Here is an 18,851-nt window from a genome sequence, read left to right as displayed (position 1 = left end):
ATCATATTGCCTATAACGTTTGAGTAGTGCAGGAGCAGTGAGATGATCATCCCCCTTTACTTGGCACAGTTGAGGGCGCACCTTGAGTAGTGTGTTCAGTTTTGAACCCCTCACTACAAGAAAAATATTGAGGCCCTGGAACACGTCCTGAGAAAGGCAATGAAGCTGTGAAGGGTCTGGAGCAGAAATCTTATGGAAAGTGACTGAGGGAACTGGGATTGTTTAGTCTGGAGAAGAGGACACCCAGAGGAGACCTTATTGATCTTTACAATTGCCTGAGAGGAGGTAGCAGTGAGGTGAGGGTCAGCCTCTTCTCTTAGGCAACAGTGATAACAGTCTTAAGTTGCACCAGGAGAGGCTCAGGTTGAATATTAGGAAAAAATTCTTGTCAGAGGGTGGTCAGCTATTGGAGCTTGCTGCTCAGAGAGGTTGTGGAGTCACCATCCCTGGAGGTTTCCAAGAAAAGGGTAGATATGGCATTGAGTGACATGGTCTAGGGTGGCTGCAGGCATGAGTAGACAGCTAGACTACATGAACTTTGTAGTCTTTCCAACCTTAAATATTCTATGATTCCATATAGGTACTAATGATGGAAAACCTAGGGGAATGTTGAAATGTTGACCTTGCCCTATCTCCTCTACAGGATTGTCTGAGGAAAGGAGAATGTGCTCATTTATTCACTCATTTTTCTGACACGTGCTTTCTGTTTTAGAATGGAAGCAGTTAAATGCCGAAATGCATCTAAGGGTGGCTGAGAAAAATGTGAAGGAAACAAAAGACATCTTAGTGGGTCAGAACAGAGAACAGATGTGATAACCTCTCAAACAGAAGACTGTTATAAAATGCAAACCAACCAGCAATCAGGTGTGGGGCTGGCAGACTTCTTCACTTAGCTAAAAATAAAAAAGCTATTGTTTTCAGTTTTTCCTACTGGGTTAAAACAATTTAGTTGCACAGATAGAATTTTGATCAGAATGATGGTTTGTATATCACTGATGTGCCAGCAGTTGGGCCAGTTATCTGGCTGGCTGGGGGGAACCCAGCACCACATGTTCAGATGTAGCTGGTTGCAGCCCCCCATGCTCAGCTGCATCTCGCTCTTCAGGGGAGACTAGGGAAGGCTGAACTGACAGCAGAGGGCTTTGGGGGTTGTGGGTGAGGCAGGAGGCCTGGCAGCTGCTTTCTACTTCTCCATGAAGCCTCAGACAAGACTGAATTGCAAACTGACTGCTTGTGCAGTCTCTAAACTCCATGGATGCTTTACTTCATCTTAACTGTCTGCAGATGCTGTGACAGATCAGGCTTTGCTCATTTATACAAATGGCTTGGTCTTCCTAGCCAGCTCACACCTAACCTTGCTGGGAAGTCAGGAATTGTATGCTTTGCAAGAGGTTCCCCCCAGGGCCAGCCTAACAGCTGTTGGTGAAACAGTTATGTGGGTCAGGTCATGGGAGCAGGGACCACTGCTGAGAACCATCCTTTCCCACCCAGTCCTCTCATGCTGGGCTGTGGAGCCATGGAGTGGATGTATTTGACCTGAGGGTCCTCAAGCACATTTCTGAGGGTCAATGCATCCTTGATAGAAGGGATGCGTGCATCCTTTCACTCTCCCTCACAAGGACCAGGGCATGCAAACTCAAGTTCCCTCAGTTGGTGAGAGGAACCCAAGGAAGGCCTCCTGTGTCCTCACTGATTGTTTTGATGACTGCATGAGTGCCTTAAAATTTGGCAGTGAAGCCTCTGATGACAACTGTGTCATAGAAAGGAAAAGCCTGAGTCCTGCCCTGCTTCTGAATGAGGCATAATCTGTACATACTCAGCAGAAAGATGTGTGCTAGAGACAGGGGCCAGAGGAGAGTGGACATGGCCGTAGAGAACAGGAGTGGATGAGGTTTGACTCTCACTTCTGTCCCCAGTCCTTCTTGCTGGGCTGAGCCTTTCAAGGGTGGACATCTCCTCCTCTATGTGCTCTTGTTTTCAGTATCATTCTGAGGTACCTAAAATAAGGGGAAGAACAAAAAACAGTATATGTTGCCTAACTGCAGGCATCTAACTTAGCTCTGAATTATCTCACTGAGATACCTGTGGGATATCTAAACCTGTCTAAGGAAACTTTCTTGAGTGCTGCCAAGGACCAGGCAGGGAGCTCAGGTGATTCACAAGAACTTGGGTTGCCCATGGGTCCAGGCTTCCACAGGTTAGGTGCAGCAGAACCACATCATGGGGCATCTTGACTCTTTTCTTTGTTCGAATGCTTATTTACCTATTTCAGTTCAGAGTTTATACAACGTAGGTCAGTATGTGTGTGCCCTTGTCCCACAGGAGTCTTAGGAGAATAAATACAATTGGGATTGTGAAGCACATGGATAGTGTGGAAAGAGGAAACAGAGTGTAGAGATACGACAGAAAGAACCACACATTCCTGGACTTTTCTGTCAAAAAATGCTACTTCCACCTAATATTAGACAATATAATTCTCTATGCAGATACTTTCCCCTGAGAAAATGTAAAGCTATAGGAGTAGCCATCAAAAATATAACATCCAGATTGAAGCAAAACTCTTGCCAGAGATGGACAGAGGCAACTTCACATGATTGAGTTGACTTCGTTGAGATCCAGACCTTCCTCTGAAACATTTCTTATATGGGAGAGTGTTTTTAAAACCCACAGAGTCCAATTTGTCACTGTTTCAAAGAGGAGAAGCTGGATTCCAGCATATTTTATCAATAAAAGATCATATGTAGTCAGCAATATGATTTTTTTTATTACTATGTTTTATTGCTTTCCATCATCTCTGGGGGAAGTATTTACCTCAAGAATCATTTTGCCAGATGATGAGTAGTACTTGTACTTATTTCAGTTGTGTCCAAGCTGTAACTTTGTCTCATTTGCATCTACCCACTAAATGGTTTAATTAATTTTGCATTGTGCTTACTGACTAGTTTTAATTAGCAGTTAAATCAGTTCAGTTAACAAAAAAATGTAGGTGTTTACATGAATGCAAATCATGATAGGTTCTCAGGGCTTGATTCGAAAAACAGTTCCACACCATTGGTGCTGAATTTCTGCGGGCTTTGTGCAGGAGTTGCACACTTCTCCTCCCCCAACAACAAAGCATGAGCTTTATAATTCATTAACTTGCCCAGACTTCCTTTTTGTCTTTTCTTCCTTATTGGTGTAGAGAACAAGGAATGGCAGCTGATAAAATGGGCTTCCATGCTTCCTTCTTAGGACATGCTCTCAACACTCTTCAAGAAGTGACTAGAAAGTGTCTTTGGCTTAGAATGTGCGACTGTGTCTCCCTCCAGTGTTCAATTCCAGCCATTATTACTGATTGCACTATTTTCAGCCACTTCTCTCCCCCCTCCATTGGGCAGGATGGAAGTTGTGAAAAATGTGTTTTACGAGGAGCAGATTCTGCATTTCACTCTCAGCCAAACTCTGGTAATACAGGCACAATACTGTTAATATGATATGTATTTATGTGTCCTTTGCCATTGTTCTTGTGTTCACTGAATGAAACCCTGGAGAAGCTCTGCTTCTGGTGATGTTCAAGTAGGTAACAATGGCTATTTATTGACTTCTTTTTTTAAGAGAGGTGTAGAACAAATCTTAGAACCCTATGACCTTACTTCTCCTCAAAACTTATATACAAATCACAAGAAAATCTCCTGATCATAGGTATAAAATCTGTGCTACGCTTAAACATCTATGTTTGCCCTGTCTCCTGTGTGTCATTATGTTCAGCTCTTCCCCACACGGGAGCAATAAAGTCTCTGTGCTGCATCCAGTTTTGAAGGAGAGTTAGAATAGACGAGGATAAATTTGTACTGAGACTACAGTTACCTTACTCAGCTTTCCCAATAACCTTACCCAAAAGGGAAGATCAGAGACAAGAAGATAATTGGTGAGATCATCAAGAAATGACTTCATAAGCCCAGACCTTTCATTTGAAGGAAGCTGGCACCCTGCCCTCCTCAAAGGAGGTGTTATTCCACTAGTAACTACAGATCAAAGTCAAAAGGGGTAATTATTTGAGGAGTTAAGTAGGCAATCAGTTTGGGAAAAAAAAAAAAAAAAGAAGAAGAAAAACAAAAAAACCCAACACTCTCAGTCCTTGGAGCCTAAAGAAAAATTAGCTGGAATGTGTGCTGTCTGTACTTTTGTTCTAAAATTAAATTTAATTTCATAAATGTAATTTCATAAGCTATTCATCAGATGTCTCATTGAGGGACCCTGTGCCAAATGCATGTGACACAACTCTCTTTCCAAGCCTCAGAAGGGGAATAACTCTTATGTGTTGTCCCTTGTGCTTTGCCTATCCTATGGAAATGAAACCCAATCCCATCCTCATTTATGGGCACTCTGCCTGCAAATCCCAAACTGACAAGATGAGATTTTTTTTTTTGCAAACAATTCCAGTCTCCAGTGCCACCGCCCATCTGACATTGTTTTGTAGTGCTTACACTCACAAAAGCCCTGAAAGAAAATGAGGTCATATCAAAAGGAAACCAGTTTATCTGCAATTTTGAGAAATCACGTCTTGTCACATAAACCTGGTGATGTAACTGTGTTTGGAATGAAGGTAAGTGCTCTACCAGCCAGTGGGCTCCCCTGCTGACAGATCACCCCCATGCAAACTACTTCTTCCTTTAACGCCATCCTGTTGCATGTTCCCCTACATGGTAGACATCAGATAGCGTGAAGCTGCAATGCCTACACAATGCAGAGATCAGTGCCCTTGCAGCCCACTTCATACTGGTCTCAAAACATCAGGAGAATCAAGTCATAGAAAAAGAAAATTCATGTTTCAGACAAAAATTAAAAGACAGGGGTTAAGGGATCTCATTTGATATTAGTGGTCTGATAGAGGAAATGTAGTCCATTAGCTCTTAAATTTTTACTCGTTTTCTATTTGTTTTTGTAGTCATTGACTCAAGTATCATGTGAGGGGAAATGCTGTCTCACTGTCTCTCCAGAATATAAATAGGTGGCTTTTTGGAGCTGTTACTTTTTCCATTCTGGATTTCACATGGAAATTTGTAAAGAGCCTTATACCAACTGTGTAGTTGCATCTCCAATAAATGTATCACCTGGTACTTGGATTTTTTTGGTGTTACAATGCAAGCTTGTTGTCTAGACTATATCACATGAGGGCACTGCATAGCATCATTTACAACGATGCAGGAAGTTGAAAAGAAAGGCTCAATCAACTTTCAAAGCTAGTAGAGCTTTAATAGGCCAGCCTTTCATTAAGCAAATTCCTAAATGTTGACCAAATTCTTTCAGATGTAGGCAGCTAATGGTTCAGGATGCATGTGATGCACTTGTCATTACACAGACATTGATAAAAATCCTTGAAGCTGCTTTTCTTCCCAGAAAGTTCACATTAGTAGAGGAGGGGTGGGGGGGCGGGGGGAAGACTTCTCTTCAGTGGTTTCTTTCATGTCACAAGAAGGAAGGTCATGTGTTTTAGTTTAACTGATACATTCCAATAAAATGATTTTCAAAGGGACAGGACAAATAATGGGCATTTTACATATGGTGACTGGTGCACATCAGATGGAGCTAATTTTCTCATACAATATATTTGTTCTTTTGTAAGCTGGTTATAATTCATTTAAAGTTTCTTTTTATTTAATTTTACCTAATAAACTCATATAATGGCTTAGTGAAGCCTTTACGGCTAGTAAAATTTTGATGAATGATTTTAGTCACCATCTTCATCAGTATAATGAAAATTTGCGTCATTCTCCCACACAATTTGTATTCAATTAAAAATCGACAACAAAAAATATCTGAAGAGCAAGTCCTGTAACCTAGACCACATTATGTTTTATAAAGCTAGATATCAAGATAACAGAGGATGCTGGTATTTCATTTATTTTACACGATATTTTACGTTGTTTATGCATAAAGTTAATTGCAAATAGTTCTGTAAAATGCATGTACTTTCATTACTGACAAATATATATATATATATTCTCCCACATTAAACCAGTGTGCTTCAGACTCGACATTTGGATAGGCTGATAAAGTTGTCTACTGAGTTGCTTAAAATTAAGTCCTCCTTGTTAGGTAGTCACTAGAGATTTTCATTAGTGTTCCAACACTTTGTCTCTCAAGTTAGCACATTTATCACCTTTCTTGTCCTCTGAAAGGTGATATGACATCTTTGCCTCTGAACGGTGTGACAAAATGACAAACGAAGCATCCAGCTGGCCTTTGTATAGCAGGGAATTGGGAAGGAGGAGGGAAGAAGGATGCAAAAAAAACAAAAACCAACAGCTACAAAAAAAGTTTGGCATTCTGCTGCTTAATTATCAGCCAGAGAAGAGAAGCTTAATAGTCCAGCAATGGGTGGAAGGAGCTTCTCAGCATCACAGGAAACAGTAAGCAATTAGTCAGGGTCAGGATGCCCAAGATCAGATTTGCTTAAGGCTAAAGGGAGACAGAGCTAAGCTATGGCAGTGTCACAGTCTGCAGCCCAGTTGTCTCCCTGCGGCAGGATGCCTTTTGCTTCAGTTTCTAATTAAACAACCAAGCAACCAAGCGTGTCCACTCCTGGCTTACTTCTGTGTGACTTGTTTTGCATTCACAGACCTGGAGTGCTTGGGACAGTATTTACTAAAGTTTAGGATTAAACTACAAGTATAATTATTAAAAGTGATGCATACAAGAAATAGTTGACGTTACAGCAGGAAATCCTGAGTTGAACTCCTAAAAGACGTCCAACCTTTCAGTTTCACCATCTTAGAATTATAAATAAGTTTCATAGATACATAAATACAGATGAGGCTTTCACTGATGGTGCAGTGTACGCATAAGTGCAACTCTGCCTGACTGTGGTCCAGAAACAGGAGCCTGGGGAATGTGGGTGACAGTGGGGCAAGAGCAGAGACACTGCCTCTGGCATAACCTTCCAGGCCTGAAAACCTGCCCTTCAGGGACTTCCTGAGCTGGGTATTGTATTTCTGTCTTTGTTTTTAAGATGTCCCAATGGATCTTTCTTTCATGAATACATCTAATTCTTTTTTCAACTCACTTATACTTTTGACATCCCAAGGATGCCACTGATAAGGCTGTATCTCCTGAAAACAAGAACTTCCATTTGTTCTAAACCTTCTGCCTGTTGCTTTCAGTTCTGGTCCCGACATTTTGGCTTATGGGAAATAATATGTACACATGGATCATACATGTAACTTACATAAAATGAAAACAAACTGTATGCCTTTTTCTTCATGACATCCATCACCCTATGAACCCTATGAACCTGGATCATATTCTTCTGGTTTAGGTGATTCTTTCCCAGGCAGAGTGTCCTAGATTATTTTGTATCTCCATGTAAGGCAACTATTTCACAATTCTGATCACCTTTTCTGCTCTGCTCTCCACTGTTGCAGGTGTGAAGATATCTAGAAGTAGATACAATATGGGACACAGCTGTTGTATACAGTGGCATTTGTTTTTTCCATATGCATTATTTCAAACTTATTGCCAAGACATTCCATCTGCCATATTTTCACCCAGTTGTGCAATACACGATATCTTTCTACAGCTGTCCACAGTCAGTTTGATGACCACAGATCATTTTGTATCAACACCAAACTTAGTCACCTCATTGTTCGCCCTGTCTTCCAAATCATTCATGACTAGGCTGAACAACAGATGTCCCAGAATGGAAACCTGATGTGATCCACATAACGTCATCATACTACTAAAATTCAGTGCATTTTCTCTATGTTTTAAACAAAATTAAATAATTCATTGTAGAGCGTGTGAACTGCTCATCATTGCCGTAATTGTCTACTTTGCAGGTTGCTTTCCTTTGAACTGTTCTGCTATTAATACTATTTAGTATTTATTCCTTCCATGTTGGCTCTACTAAGCTCCTTGTCAGCTTCCACATTCCCCTCTGACCAACGGTGACAGCTTTTCTAGCAGTATGTTTGATATTTCTTGTCCATACGGTTCTTCCAGAGCAACTCCCCACAATTTCAAGGGGGGCTGAGTGGTACAGTGCCATTCAGTATATTTTCCTAATGCATTAATATCAGACCAAATTCCTGTTGTCCAGTTTCTTCCATACCAAGAGAGTCTGTTGTGCATACGTTCATTGTCTGCTACTTTATTTTCACAGGAAACTTCAGAAGCCAGAGATTTTGAGCTTCAGACTAAACCAAGGCAAATTCCAGCAACATAAGGCACTATGCAAAACTCATTGAAGATTAATTGATTTGGAGGAGAAGGCAACAGAGAGGTGATTGAAAGGAACTCAGCAAAAGAACTTCCCATTTTCTAGTAAAGGAAATAGTATTCTGGAGTATCCTATGTCTTTACAGATTACATCATCTGGATATGTCCTAGAGACCAGCTTGTGGTACAGATGCTGTAGAATACTGCCCTTCCTTCAGACCCATGACTGTAAAAATAGATGCAATATACAAACGTGGATTTCTGCAGCGCAAGCTGAGGAGACAAAATCCCTTTTTGGCCGATATAGAATCTCAGCATTAGGGCTGGTTTGTGCTTCTGTTAATTCCTGATACTTTGCACTGGTCTTTAGTACGCATTTGGTTATCTGGTAATATTTTCCCTGGCACAAAAACACTGATCATCTTTCTAATGGGGAGCATAGTAATTTGAAGCATATTCATGTTTGTGCTAAAAGACCACAGTCTCAAAGGATAATCCAAAAGATTGTTACGTGATAGATTATGCGTGACAGGATTTAGGAAAATGTCACATATCAGACACACAGGCCAACAGTATATAACAGGACTGCTGCCTCTGGCAGCTTGATTCTAGCAGATTTCTAATCATGTGTATTTCAAGATGATAAGAGGCATGCAAGAAATCTTTTACAGCTTTTGAGGAGTACTCCAGACCAAAATGAAGGGCATACTTGGTTGTATACAATATTGAGGAAATTTTTGTACCAGCAATATTAAATTTCACTGTGATAACCCTTTTATTTTTCAGATACTGAGCAAACTGAATTGTTTCAGTTTGGTTTTTGGAGTTTTAACAAATTAGGTCTCACTGTTTCCTTTTCCTTTTTTCCCCCTCTCTGCTAACACACAGTTCTACAACTATACTTTTGCAACCAGCACGTTTATGCTTCCAATATTTATTCTTCTTTCCTTCATAACCCATTGGCAGAATACACAGTTCCTGGGATCTGTTGGAGATTAGATTGTCTCTCCTTCAAGGTATTGCTAGGAAAAACAAATGCTGAGAAAATCTTCCCCACTTAAAACTGATGATTCATGCTGCTGTTTCTTCTCATTTTCTTTGTTTTGTCTCTTGATGCCAAACGTATACCACACAGCAGAAGGAAGGGGGAGGACGAAAGAAAGAGGAGAAATCTTGATCTGCATGGAAAGTCGTCTCTTAAACTCATCTTCTTAAAAGAACAGAAACATTCAACAGCTTCTTGCTCTGACAATCATACAAATGCTTCCAAATATCTGCCAGAAGAATGCTAACTTATCTTTATTTTTTTCTTTCCTTCTCCACTCTTTTTTTTTATCATTATTATTCAAACACAGCCTTGCAGGCAAGCTCAGAGATTGCAGAATTACATATGAGCTCTTAGGGCTTGGCCCATGAGCAGCCTCTTTGCCCAAACTTGCTAGTGATTTGAACTGGTTAACTCAGCTCTCAAAGAAAGATATAGATGCTATTGTAGCGTGATTATTTACTGCAAAACCTTTAGCCTGGATTCCTTCCATTTTGTGGCTTTCTGATTTGCTGTCTATCGGCCTAGGCCTGTCTTTGTGGAAAACAGAGCCCAAATTTCCGCTGTGCTCGCTGACGTGTACTGCTTGTGTTAGCAGAAACAGTATCTGCAATTTGCTCAGTCTGAGACCCAGAACACAGATTCTACCAGCTCAAGCTACTGGTCGAACATGGTCATTATCACATTTCTGGCATAACTGCTAGCAGATGCTTTAGAAACAGCAAAGGCAAACAACCTAATGCATCTGGCCAAACGGGAAGTAGCACCAAATAGGAAGGAAAATTATTTTCTGATATGTCTTTTGATCAATGTGTGATTTGAAAGAAACAACGAAATTGTCTTGTGCTTAAGAATAGTTACATCTATGCATTTCGTGGAGGCCTTTGATGTATTTTTCTGGAAGATAAAAATCATCAGATAATCAGAAAGAGATATACTTCCGAAATGGAACACAAGATATAGTGACTTCTTTAAAATTCACTTCAGTGCCTTATGAGATTCAATGGGAAAAAAAAAAATGTATTAGAAAACATCTGAATTTAAAAAAAATCACTGATTAAAAAAATAAAAAAGAAAAAAAAGAAAGGAAAGAATTCAAACATATTTGTCATTTTGCTACTGTAGTTTGTGGTGAGAGGCTGAATTTCGTCATACATTGCCACATGATGTTTCAAAAACGTAGCTGTAAGTACCAGGCAAGCATGTGATCAATTCAGTTGACCCACATGCCATAGCACATGAATGGCTGCTCTGTTTTCCGTGGGTCTTCAGATCAGGACTGGATGCATTGACCAACTGACTGTCCGCTTGTGCTGTTCTCTTTGGTCCTGCTGTGCTTCTTTTACTCCCTCCCCCCTCAGCCTGTATTCCTTCCTCAGATCTTTGTTTAGGATGGAATTAATACGAAGCTGCTCTTTGTCCCATAAACCAAGCTGTCTGGGTTTCTTGACTGGCTTCTTGTTATATGGCAGTTTTAATTAGACCATGTACACTTGGGGACTAAAATATACCAGGTCCCCTGTGAGACAATTGAGCAACATTTTTTCTGCAGTTTATTTGGGTAGGTCCAAGGAAATGAGATTAGTTTTTTGCTGTATTGAACTAACTTGGAAATACAGGATTATACTACTATTCACTAAGTAGTTTAAGCATGCTCAAAAGCACAGGCTTCAGTATCTCTATCACTCATGTACCTCACTCTCAATAGAGAAGGACCACTTGGAAGAGCAAAGGATCTAATTCATCCTTTGTAGTCAGTACAGTTTTGCTAAATTTTCTTCCTTAGTATTTTTCTTAGTGTGTTACAGCTTGTCTACCTACTGCAGTTTCTCAACCTTTTCCCCTATGTGATCCTGTGAACAGCAGGAATATAGTAACAACGTTGAGCTGTATTATGGACCTGGGTTTGATTGTAAGGGGTGACCTGGGCAGAAAGGTCCTTCAGCTTTTCATTGTGCATAAAGTCATGATCTTGATGGTCAAACATGTCTTTAGGGACAAGAAACTAACAGAAAGTATGATGGCACTTATAGGCAGAACAAAGTCTTCATATTCTCTTCACTAATAAAGTAAAATGCTCATTTACTCATGGCTTTATGCACAAAGAAGTGTCTATAGAAAGGTAATATGTTTCCTTTGGTCAATATTTCCGAAAATATTGGCCTTACTTCTGTTGTTCCAAATAGAAATTATATATAAGCCATATAAGTCTTACGCTGCTCATATCCTTAGGCTTTACAGACACAATAGTAATGCTACCCATAATGTAATGCAACACAAGGATATATATTCTGGTAAATCAAAGACAGTAGCCCAGTACAAATGAAGTAAGAGTTGGATCTGTTGCTAGAGAGGAGATTTCATCAGATCTTCAGGGAGCTTTGCACTGTATATTATTCTATGTCTACACAGAGAGTGTTGACGCCTGCTATGTAGGCATCCTTGAGAGTTCCTCCACTCAAGAGAACAGGAAAGGTGCTCTTCCCTGAGAAAAAAAGGCACTAAACCATAAAGTTTGTTCTGTTATTCAAGCTGTTTGTAGGCAGAATTGAGAAACTGGTAATGGATAATACTTACAGACCAATTTTGGCATTTTTTCATAAACAAATTATATATCTGAAATTGCTGTCAGTACTCTGCCAGCTGTATGTAGAGGGGATGCTGTATCAACACAAAGAACACCATGTACTGTTACAATCTGACTCAGCAGGCAGAAACATGTTTCAGGGTGCCCAATTCATTTGTGGAGTCAATATACCTCCCTTCTTTAAAATGAAAAAAAGAGCTACTAAAAATAAAGGAAGCTGCATTAAACAGATTAATTTTTATTTATAATTTTGCCTCAAGAATGTAAGAATAAGTCAACTCTTCCACGATACTGGAACATATGAAAAGGTTTGGATTCTCTCTCATCCCTCTCACGCTAGCCTGACTAGGAAGCTAAATATGTACATTCTTTGAGGGAAGATTGCTTACTCAATCCTTTGCTACTATAATATTGTCAGTGTTATAAAATGAAAACAAAAACTAGAGAGCAAGGTTTTTTACTCAGGCTAAACTCGATCTTATAAACTCAGTGGCAGAACTTCCACCAACACTGAATGCCTCAGGACTTCTGCTCTGAGTTTTCACTCAAGCAGAATTGTCGCTGAAACTCAAAATTTGCCAGGGGACAGACTTAGGATGATTCAGAGACCATCCCTGAACTAGGAAGGTTGCTACCCAAGCATGTAGCAGCTCACCTGTGACTGTTTTGCACAAATTGATGAAATGTAACTGTTATAATATGTCCATGCATTTCTTATGTACCTGTGACCCTGTGGGTCAAGTATTAAATGCCATATGAACTACAGCTATAAACAGAGCAGAAAGTGTCCTTAGGAGAAACACTCTTTTCCTTCCCTTATTCCCAGCTGACTGCATGTAGGATTTGTGGTTTTGTTTTGTTTTTCCTGGATAGCTGATAGTTTTCTTGACTAGAATGGAAGGGAACAGCCATTCCCCCTCCCTCACCTTGACCTTGCTTTGTGCTGATTTCCTGTCTGTGTGCTCACACTGATTTCAATAAAACAGTATAGACAGTTCAGCACCATTAGAAGGAGACTTCTCCATGGATCAACCCCAATGTAACATGAAGTTGGTCAGACAGAGTTTGTATCATAAACACACATCTGTTTTCCTATGATCTCCCTAACCCCAGCCCCCACCCTCCAGCTTGCTCTGTTCATAAAGCATGGTTTATGAATTTGCTTGTTAAAAATATGGTCTGCTTTTGCAGTGCACCAGTTTACTTTCTGATTCATATAGAAAATATGTTGTGACAGTGCAATATGTACTCAAGGTTATTCTTACTGGTAGTAAAAAGCAGATTATCTCCGAAAACATATGGAGTCCTGCACATATGCACATCTTCTGCAGAACTGGAGGAGGCAAGTGAAAGCAAATGCAGTCAGATGAAGAGTAGCTGCAAGTTGTTTCTAAACCATGCACAACCAGCAATAATGCAGCTAGGCCAAAACAGAGAAACACTGGAAGGAAAGACCAAAAAACCCCAACAAATAAAATGACCATTACTACAGTGTATGCTGGCTCATACTTGGTATCTTGTCTCAGCTACAATTCTACTATATGCTGAAAGATTCAAGAGTATGTGACATAGAGGAGCCTACGTCACACCCAATAATGAAATGAACGAGGAAAAAAGTACGGAAAGATTCAAAGTGTTTAGTCTAACTCAAGGAATATATGTGTAAATTAGAACTTCAGCCTAGCAGACAGAGTGAGGTAGGCAAAGAACCACAGAACTGTTTTCTAACATGCAACATAACCCCCATTTCACTAGATGGTGAGGTAAAGGAAGATGCCTTGCATGGAATCATCTTGCACAGACCCCCGGGCTCTTTCTAGTTATTTTTCTTGGATGGATGTCATTTGGGGGGTTTTTCTGCTTTATAGATAGAAGGTGAGATGACAAATGGCCTTGCGGGGGGTGGAGAAGGGCTGTCAGTTACACTGAAAATTTAGAGTCTTGAGAATTAGTGATTCGGGAATCATAATAGAGAAGATAAAATAGTGGTGACGAGAGTCCAGGGGATGTCCCCAAAACAGGAATTTGGTGAGTGATCTCTTTCTTTCCAGCAAAAGTATTAAAGATGCCTTTTATGAAGCACTCTGTAGAAGAACACGGCCATGCTATCAAATGAACATAAAGAAATGTGTGTGCTGTACAGAAGTACTGTCTTAAGTGAGAGTCTGGGAAGCCTCTCCTGAAGCTGTTAACAGTTTTAGAAATTGCAGATGGGTGTGAAGCCAGAAATGCTATCCTTACTGCTTTAAGTGAGAAAGAGCAAGACTGTATGAATGCAGTCACTTGCAAGGTTGAGCCAGAGTTATCTAGTGTCTGCAGGACAGGTCTTTCCATCACTGCAACAGATCAGAGAATAGATGTTGGGGTACCAGTACCTGTACCTAATATTCCTACAGACTTTCTGAAGGATTAGCAGGACAAGCTCATGCCTGGGCCAAAGTCCAGCATAGCAAATTACTGCTTCTCAACAGGCTCTGAATCAGTATAGACCCTTGCACTTCTGCAAGAGTGCGCCAAGGTACCAGCAAACTCACAGCTAATGCTGGGACTGTAACTTCAGTATCTGCAGTGGTTGTGAAATGGAATTGGAGGGAACCCTTGCTAAACTCTCAAGACAGTGGCCTGGAGGCAAGCTGCCCTACTGATCCTTTATTTGAAACAGGGCCAGTGCTACCCTGCTCTCCGCTGGGACGGCAGATCCATTAAAGTGCTTGTGGTGCTCTGCTTCTGAGATGCTGGGAACAACAGAGAAGTTAATAAATAAACACAATTAAAAAACAAATCAGGTCTCTCATGAATGCATTGTCTTCTCTCTTTGCTCAAATTCTTTACATTCCAAAATCATATTGGAAAATGGGAGGCAAATGCACAATAAAAGCTGTCAGCTGCTTTTTGAGCCATGTTGTTTCCATTTCTACGGCTGTTTGAAAAGTGCATGAATGCAAAGCACTTTTAAACACTCTAAAAATCAATACAGAAGAAACAATAGAAGCACATTTATTCTTGTTTTATTCAATGTCAGTATTGCTGAGTTTTGCTTGACCAGATGTTGCAGGGTTTCAAAGCTGTTCAACCATAGCTGTTAACAAAACGGTCCTTCTTTCACTAAAAAATAAAACAAAACAAACAAACAAAAAAACATATTTATTTTAGAAAATGTCTTTAGCTTCTTTTCTTAATGAAATAAATATACGATTCCTCCATTACTAATATTAATCCTCATTGCGTCCTCTGAGAGTAAGTCACAAGGCTTTTTACGTGTGCTGTTTGCACAGTATTTGCACAATCATTTACAATTCTGAAGGCCTAGTTTTAACTCAGTCACACTGCAACGTCAGGGTTTGTTGTTTCGTGTGTGTTTGTCTGTGTTGGTGTTTATTTATTTATTTTAATTTAAAGAACACACGCTCAAGATAAGTAACGATTTTTCAAATACAGGCTGGAAAAGCTTAAGTCTTTCCTCTCTGTGTGGTAGTTTCCCTTCTCTTTCTTTTCCCGGACAGAACTGACAAGCAGGCATTGTCCCTCCAGTGAGCTCTGCAGTATTACTTTGACCCTAACCCATCAATCTGCCTCAATTGGATAATGATCTGTAATCACTTTCTTTCAGGGGAGTCTATAAATTTGCCAAGGCCCCATTCTTCTCTGAAGGCCTCCTTATGTTCACTCCCATTTGTGCAAATGCTCTCTCTTTTACAGCACTAAATAGCCATGCACATGGCCCTTTCTGTTCAGAGGCACCAGGCTGCTCGCTGTTGATTTTCCATGGCTCTTCCCTCTAAAAGGAGGCGAAGCCCTACATGCCGGGGCTCGGCGGGGTGCAGGACGAAGCCACACCACTTCAAGAGCAGCCGCTTTTCTCATTAAGACTGACCCATCATTAGGTCGCTTTGTGCCGGCCCTTGTAATCGATGAGAGGACTGTGTAGTGTGAAAAAGCTAATAAAGACGAGCGTGAGGTGGTAGGAGGGGGGCAGAGGCTCTAAGTCCTGTTAGCAGGGAAGCCCTCCCTCCCCACAGCTCAGGCGCATCAGGAAAGGGGAAGGCTCGGGTTAGCGAACGGGCTGCAGATCCCTCCGAGTCATTTCTTCGATTATCTCGCGCTTAATACCCTGAGCAGCCTTGTGCTGTCCTCTTTATTGGGCCTAAGGAGTGGAATAAGCGTGAAAGGAAGATCATATCCTTCTTCCTCAGCCGCCTTCCTTCTGATTAAAGGAGATCAAAGGCTGAGGAGCATCTAGCTGCTTCTGTGTGCAGCACAAGGGGAAGCTGGCGTGTGTGTGTGGAGGTTTTCTTTCCTGCCCACTGAAAAAAGGCTGAGAAAATGGCAGAAAAGCTAGGAGAAGGGGACAGGTGTGAAGGCTGCTCTTGTGTCTGGCGAAGGACCAAGCACACTTTGTGTCATGTTGCATACACTGCAAGAACTGCAGAGAAAAAGAGGGAACAAGTGAGGAAACAAGTAAGCACTCATGAATGTGCAGTGTTGAGCGACTCCTTCTGTATGTACTGCAGAGAAAGCCAGACGTCTCTGGAAGCGTTGTGCACATGGAAATCACCAAAGAAAAGAAAAGAAAAAGAAAAGAGAGAAGAGAAGAGAAGAGAAGAGAAGAGAAGAGAAGAGAAGAGAAGAGAAGAGAAGAGAAGAGAAGAGAAGAGAAGAGAAGAGAAGAGAAGAGAAGAGAAGAAAAGAAAAGAAAAGAAAAGAAAAGAAAAGAAAAGAAAAGAAAAGAAAAGAAAAGAAAAGAAAAGAAAAGAAAAGAAAAGAAAAGAAAAGAAAAGAAAAGAAAAGAAAAGAAAAGAAAAGAAAAGAAGCAGCAGGAATCTGCCGATATGACAAAGAGGCATGGAGAAATGAAAGGATCTTCTTGCTTGGGGGAGGAGGAATGGTGTCTGCAACACTGTGTACACTGGTGAGAAAACATATGTAGAGTGAGGTTGCAAAGGAATGGCGTCAGATGTTGTACAAATGTATGCTCAGTACAAGACAATTTCTCCCAGACAAGTGGTCTGTAGAGCCTGTACTGCTCTTCAGAGTAATGCTGCTCATTCCTTCCCTTGTAGTCCAGTTTATTTTGCATAGCTGCATGGACAGGAAGCACACACAACACCTCATCTTCACTCCACTGTGTCTCTCCCTTTCTTCTTTTCCCACTAACAAAGAGGTAGAAATAAAGAAATATACTCATTTCCATAGCCCGAGAACACAAAACTCCATCTTTTGTGTCCAAAGTGTAAAGAGGTGTGGTCACCACTTGCACTTTCTTTCACCATTTGTCACTGAAATGAATTTTGGTGAACAGCTCAGAAGTTTTTAATATCAAGCTTAGATTTTTCTCAGCCGTGTGCATAAGGACAAGATCATAAACTCCTAAGTTAGTGTCAGCGCTTCACTACAGCTAGGTCTGCTCCATACTGTTACACTACTAACGCTGTGCACTGTAGTGTGCCTCATGTTCCTAGTGACTGCAGAAAGCCTCGAAGCAGAAGGGAGCTGTTAAAGCTGTTGGTGTGCCTAATCAGCACATTGCTCTTCTGCTGTTTTTTGTTCATGGTCATCATTCTTTACTGAGTGGATAATACCTCTGTCTTTCAGTAAACACCTTCCTCCCACCCATAATGCATCATTTGGTCCTTTACTCCAGCCAAGGGATACGAATACAGTCTCTGCCGGTGCCAGAATTTTAGAATAGACTGTTGTGTTGTGAATAGACCGTTCCTAAGAAGTGTGGAAATATCATCTGAGTTGAGAACTGTATGGGAATTGTGGTTTTTGCTTGCTGAAGTTTCTAATTCTAAGAGTTGCATAACAGAGGTACCCACTTCAAAACAAAAGCTGCTTGATGCAGTATTTCTGCTAGCCTTCTGCATCAGCTGTGTCATTCACTGTGTTTCACATGAGATTTTGTGTTGCTGTCAAAGAGAAGCTGCACAGATTTACTTGATTTGAAACAGGGATGCCTGGCAAGTTGTTTTGGACGGCAGGAAAGCGTGTTGGCATTTGTCTTATTTTCATTTTACTCAAGATTCCAAATGATAACCATCTCAAAGGTAATTTGTTTCCATTTTGTTAAAAATTCCATTGGAAAGTTGCTTTATATTGTAAATTACTAAACACTTAATTGATATCATGTAATAAAAAGAATCAAAACCCCTCTGGTCCCTCTCAGGAGCTTGAGTTAACTCCGGTGGAGCCAGCTCTGTTGCCATTTCCAAGTTCTTCTGTAGCGTTCTAGCAATTCATCAGTGTCAACGACACATGGGAACTCTCATGTTTGTAAAAGCCTGCAAGGGATCCATGTCCTACATTTCAACAAAAATCACAAAATCACATTTCAAGGTGGTCAAAGTTAGAGAAACATCAGGCGAATAATTGCTAGCCCTTTTCTGAAGTGGATAGTAAAACATGGAGAAACATGCAGACACAAGAGGCTAGTGGCTGCAACAGAAAGGAGATTGTTCCTTTGAAGTGCCTAGAAAATTGGAAATGAAACATATTGTCAGGATTCCAGAAGCCTTTGGCTACTGAAGGAGGAGGAGTACGAGAATGTAAACAGACAAATATGTTGGTACGTACGTGTCACAGAAATCATAGTGGTGCAGTAATACAGGGAATGTTGGAAGATCTTCTGTGATTCATTGCTTTATCTTCACTGGCCTGCATCACGGTGATTTTTCTCCACCCTCTGTACATGTTCCTGCTTGATTGTTTATGTTCTTACCTGAGCTTTCAGTAAGACCAGGAATGTTTAAACTTCAGTCTGCCTCATGCCTCAGCGTAGATGCTTAAGGACAGACCTAATCTGGCATGTAAAAAACAGCATCATAAAATACACCATTTCTTGCTGCTGTGCATTATGCTTTATGGGTAATTGTCTCCATCTCCCTCCAAGATGGACCAGTCACAATGGGTGACTGTGAAAGTGAGCACGTAGATTCTGTGTTACATAGATTCTCAGCATTTTACTTTGTCTTTTAGAGCTACCTAGACTTTATAATACTGGAGTAGGTGGTCTGGTATTTCTAT

At 40.7% G+C, this 18,851-nt stretch overlaps 1 long non-coding RNA gene across 1 annotated transcript in view; it reads left to right on the top strand.

Annotated features, from left to right (window-relative positions):
• Positions 1 to 18,851, top strand: part of LOC112531762 — a 295,720-nt gene that overhangs the window by 217,756 nt on the left and 59,113 nt on the right. The gene's annotated exons all lie outside the window — the stretch shown is intronic.

The sequence above is a fragment of the Gallus gallus genome, chromosome 2, assembly GCF_016699485.2.
Source record: "Gallus gallus isolate bGalGal1 chromosome 2, bGalGal1.mat.broiler.GRCg7b, whole genome shotgun sequence".
In the NCBI taxonomy this organism is placed as follows: Eukaryota; Metazoa; Chordata; class Aves; order Galliformes; family Phasianidae; genus Gallus; species Gallus gallus.
The sequence above is the reverse complement of the archived record's forward strand: the minus strand, read 5'-3'. Positions and strand labels throughout refer to the sequence as shown.